This window comes from Miscanthus floridulus, chromosome 7, assembly GCF_019320115.1.
Source record: "Miscanthus floridulus cultivar M001 chromosome 7, ASM1932011v1, whole genome shotgun sequence".
NCBI lineage: Eukaryota > Viridiplantae > Streptophyta > Magnoliopsida > Poales > Poaceae > Miscanthus > Miscanthus floridulus.
The window spans coordinates 120,343,071-120,349,070 of record NC_089586.1 but is presented as its reverse complement, the minus strand read 5'-3'; positions in this window follow the sequence as shown (position 1 = coordinate 120,349,070).

The window sequence follows — 6,000 nt, the reverse complement described above, 5'->3', positions numbered from 1 at the left end:
ATTTGATCCGTTCAAATTGCGTTAGGTTCATAATTTCACAATTTACATGTTCATACTACTGTTAAGTATATTTTTAACTTTTAAAATTCATGATTAGATTTAATCTAATATTCAACTAATAGAAATCTTGTTTAAATCATATCTTCTGCGTCTTAGATCCGTTTTAGTCCATTCAAGTTGCGTTAGATTCATAGCGTCAAGATCTACGTGTTTGTAACAGTGTTTATCATGTCACTAACACTGGAATTTCATGGTTTGAATCATATCTTAAATAACAATTATGCAACTGGATCTTATAAATAGAATATGATTTGTTTCACTTTAGTTTTATAAATCAAATCTAAATTTGACTTAAATTATAATCTCTATAAAATATCTTATATATGTTTTTATACCATTAAGACACATGAAGCTAATAGTTTTATGAGTAGATCTTTTGGTAGTTGTATCTTTTCAACCGTAGCTCCGATTAGAGTGCTTTTCGCGCCTGTGTGTTCGTAGCAATGCGTAGATTAGTTTTCAAACCTTTTTATTGATTGGTGTATTGTTCTAAATTTACTATGTTTGCTATGCATGTTTGTATGGATGCTTGTGTGGTGCTTTTCGGTCTTGTCCAGTCGGTGAGTTTTGCGTTGGTGATTTAAAGGAAGTTGGAGACCAAGAAGCAATGCTACGAAGTTTTGGGATTTGAAGAAGGATCTAAGTTTAAGGCAAGTATAGCATGGGATCATCCTTGATGTCCTATTCACTTTAATCACTAAATTTCATATGCATGTGTCCACCTTGATACCCTTTATAGGATTCCCTAGAAATTGTTTACTGAATACCTTGAAACCTCAGGATCTGTGCATTTGGGTATTACTTTTGCTAGCGCTTAACATTGACCATGATCTTGATACTTGATTAATAATTGAGCTATAAACTATAAAAGATGACTTGTTAGCAACAATAGGAGGGTTAAATTCCCTCTCCATGAGGACTCATTTGTAAGTGATCATCCGGGACTTACAGTACATCTGTGAGGGCTACATGGCTCTGGCTCTAGTTGCTTAGAAGACCTTTTCTAGCCGGCTTAGAGGATACTACGAGTTGGGTATAGGATAACCTCTATCATGTTGAGCCTAGCTATGGAAGCGGCCTTTTATTTTTGGAAGGGGGGTTCCTATATCCGATGACCCTGCGGCCCTTCCCGGTTAGACGAACTTTTGAGTGGCTTTATATAGTTCTCTGTGTTTTGGGCCTAGCTAACCCAGGCATTTGAGAATCATGACTTACAGTGAAAGTGTACACCTCTGCGCAGAGTTTAATAAACTGATATATCAGTCATGCTCACGGTCACGAGTGGCCAAGGGATTCTTATGCCAAAGATGAGCACTTGTCTAATTATGCTTAACTAAGTTGTCTTTGAGCTGTTTATTGTTCTTGTATAATGATCATGTGTTATGGGAACTATGGTGCTACCTTGTTGCTAATAAATGCTAAAACTTGATCATACACTTAAAAGCTACTTGTAGTTCAACCAGTGTCAGCTATTTGAACCTCATAAACCCCGTGTTATATTTGCTGAGTTCGACATGGACTCACCCTTGCAATTTCCCCCACACCTCAGGCTGGATATCAGTTTGCTAGAGTCTGAAGGAGTTAGGCTTATGATCAACCAGTCAGTTGTCCCTGTGTATTTGGAGTCTTCACCTGAAGATCGGAGTAGTCTTTCCGCCGTCTATACTCTGAGGTTATAATCTTTATACTAATATGCTATGTATTTAAGCATTGTCCTTTGATATTACCCTTATTTGTAGCTATATGTAAGATTTGACTTTCTGGGCTCACATATGGTGTGCATTCGGCTTTGTCCTTGAAACCGGGTGTTACAAATATCCAATGACTTGAGTATTTCCAATGTGCTACTAGTAGAGAGCTTGAACTTCAACCTTTTGTCGGTAGCTCAATTGTGTGATCTTGGTTTTAAGTGCATATTTGGTGTGGATGATATAGAGATCATAAGTGTAGATGGCTCTAACTTGATATTCAAAGGATTTAGATATGAGAATCTATACTTAGTTGATTTCAATGCTAGAGAAGCTCAATTGACAACATGTTTGATCACTAAGTCTAGCATGGGTTGGTTATGACATAGAAGACTTGGTCATGTTGGAATGAAATAATTGAACAAGTTGATCAAGCATGACTTAGTTAGAGGCTTGAAAGATATCATATTTGAAAAGGATAAGCTTTGTAGTACATGTCAAGCTAGAAAACAAGTTGGTAACACACATCCTAAGAAGGGCATGATGAGCACATCTAAGGCATTTGAGTTGATGCACATGGACTTGTTTGGACCAACCACATACACTAGCATTGGTGGAAACAAATATGGATTTGTGATTGTGGATGATTTCACTTGATACACATGAGTGTTCTTTCTTGTTGATAAGAGTAATGTGTTTGCAACATTCAAATCATTTGTCAAGGGCATTCACAATGAGTTTGAAACAACTATCAAGAAAGTGAGAAGTGACAATGAAAGTGAGTTCAAGAACACAAGAATTGATGAATTATGTGATGAATTTGGAATTAGACATCAATTCTCAGCCAAGTATACTCCTCAATCAAATCTTAGTTGAAAGGAAGAATAGAACTTTGATTGACATGGCAAGATAAATGTTGAGTGAGTACAATGTGAGTCATTCATTTTGGGCCGAAGCAATCAACATGGCTTGCTACTATGGCAACCGACTCTATTGTCACCCCATGATGGAGAAGACGCCTTATGAGCTATTGAATGGAAGAAAACCCAACATAGCATACTTTTGGGTCTTTGGTTGTAAATGCTACATATTGAAGAAAGCCACTAGATTGAGTAAGTTTGAAAATAAATGTGATGAAGGTTTTTTGCTTGGTTACTCCACTACTAGCAAGGCTTATAGAGTTTGGAATTTGGCTAGTGGTACTCTTGAAGAGGTTCATGATGTGGAATTTGATGAAACAAATGATTCCCAAGAGGAAGATGAGAATCTAGATGATGTAAAAGGCACTCAATTGGTCAATGCAATGAAAAACATGGACATTGGTGATATAAGGCCTAGAGAGGTAATTGATGTTGAAGATGACAAGAATCAAGTGCTCTCTAACTCAAATGTGCAAGCTAGTGGTTCTAATGATCAAGTTCAAGCAAGTACTAGTCACGACAAAGTGCAAGATCAACAAGTGGCTAGTTCATCATCTCAACCAAATGATCAATCAAATGCAAGCAATTAAGTGCAAGTGCTTTAACCAACCAATGTTGCAAGAGATCATCCATTAGACACTATCATTGGTGATATTTCAATAGGTGTGCAAACTACATCAAGATTAGCTTCATTTTGTGAGCACTTCTCATTTGTGTCATCTATTGAACCTAAGAAGATACATGAAGCCTTGAAGGATGTTGATTGGGTCAATGCTATGCATGAAGAGCTAAACAACTTCATAAGAAACCAAGTATGGGAGTTGGTTGAGAGGCCTAAGGATCATAATGTGATTGGAATCAAGTGGGTCTTTCGGAACAAGCAAAATCAAGATGGGATAGTAATAAGGAACAAAGCAAGATTAGTGGCTTAAGGTTACACTCAAGTTGAAGGTCTTGACTTTGGAGAAACATATGCCCCGATTGCAAGATTAGAAGTAATTAGGATCTTGTTAGCCTATGCTTGTGCCCACAATATCAAGTTGTACAAAATGGATGTGAAGAGTGCATTTCTCAATGGGTACATTAATGAGCTTGTGTATGTTGAGCAACCTCTCGATTTTGAAGATGACAAGAAACCCAACCATGTTTACAAGTTGAGAAAGGCTTTGTATGGATTAAAACAAGCACCTAGAGCATGGTATGAGAGATTGAGAGATTTCCTACTCTCTAAGGGATTCAAGATGGGAAAGGTTGACACCACTCTGTTCATCAAGAAGCTTGGAAATGACTTGTATGTAATGCAAATCTATGTTGATGATATCATTTTTGGTCAACAAATCAAGATTTTTGTGAAGAGTTTGGCAAGATGATGGCAAGTGAGTTTGAGATGTCCATGATTGGAGAGCTTAGCTACTTCCTTGGTCTTCAAATCAAGCAAATGAAGAATGGCACATTTGTGAGTCAAGGCAAGTATATCAAGGACATGCTCATGAAGTTTGGAATGGATGATGCTAAAACTATTAGTACACCAATGAGGACAAGTGGAAGCTTGGATAGTGATGCTAGTGGCAACATGGTGGATCAAAAGATGTATCGGTCTATGATTGGAAGCCTACTTTATGTGACCGTATCAAGGGCGGATGTGATGTTTAGTGTATGCATGTATGCTAGATTCCAAGCCTCACCAAGAGAAAGTCAATCGAAAGCAACAAAGAGAATATTGAGGTACTTGAAGCATACACAAAATGTTGGATTGTGGTATCCTAAAGGAGCAAAATTTGAGTTGATTGGTATTCGGACTCTGATTATGCGGGATGCAAAGTTGAGAGAAAGAGCACATCGGGCACATGTCAACTATTGAGAAGATCATTTGTGTCTTAGTCATCAAAGAAGCAAAATAGTGTAGCACTTTCAACCACCGAAGCAGAGTACATTTCGGCCGGCAGTTGTTGTGCTTAATTACTTTGGATGAAGGCTACTTTGAGTGACTTTGGAATCAAATTCAAGCAAGTGCCATTTCTATGTGACAATGAGAGTGCCATAAAGCTCACCAACAACCCGGTTCAACATTCAAGAACAAATCATATTGATGTCCGCCATCATTTCATAAGAGATCACCAACAAAAAGGGGACATTTGCATTGAGAGTGTAGGCACCGAAGATCAACTTGTCGATATCTTCACCAAGCCACTTGATGAGAAGAGGTTTTGCGAGCTAAGAAATGAATTGAACATACTTAACTTCTCCAATATGTGTTGATGCACCCCCACTTATATGGCATGCCTCTCCTTCGAGCAATCCAAGGTAAAAGTTGATTGGCATGGCATATATACTTGCTAATGACATATTTAGTGCATCTAGACATATTTCACATTTGAATTGGCTCATTCATGAAAATCAAATGAATTTGATGCTTGTATGGTACCACTATTGCTTGTATGCTTGAAATGATCTAGTGGTAGCATATGACATGTTTGTGGGCTTGTAAACCTAATGTTTGATCTAGAAAATAAGCTATAAGTGTTTAACTCAACATGGTATAAGATAACCCTTATTTGGAGGTGTGAAGAAGCTTGTCCTTGGATCAAACCGAGTTAAATATCTTTTACAAGTAATCTAGATTGAACCAAATTGAGAAAATAATCCTCATTTCACATGGTTTCACCCCAACCTATCTATAATTTGAGCTCACCTTTTGTGCTAATTATTGACAAAGGGGGAGAGAAATTCACAAAGATAATAAGATAGGAGGAGCAAACAAATGAAATGACATTATAAGGGGATCAATCAAAAATACACACAAGTAGGGGGAGCAAGCTCATAAACTTGTATATTGCATTTTGATGTGCATTTCATATATTTGCTTGCATAGCACAAGTTCTAAATTTCAATATCCATGCTTGTGTGGTGTATGCTAGTTATAGGATTGAATGATGAAATGAAAAAACTAGCATGCATAGGCTAAAGTAACTAGACTTATGTATATTCTATGGAAACTAGACCCTTGCTTGTAATATTGATCTCATGGGGTATTCTAGTTTTTGTGTATGTCTAGTTACTAATGGTGCTAAGGATGGTATATTGGTGCACTCCAATTGGTATCACGCTTCAAAGGTCCATCTCTTATACCTTAGCATCATTTGGTAGAAATTGTCTCATATATTTCCTATCTAAGCATATGTGCAAGCTATAATCCAAACTCTTAGCACATATGTAGGGGGAGCAATTGCTACCATTTGAAGTTCATGAAACTTATCCATATTCTTTTACACATGGTAAATATGCTTGGGTAAGCAACGTGGATTCAATTAAATCTCAATTCATATCTTTTT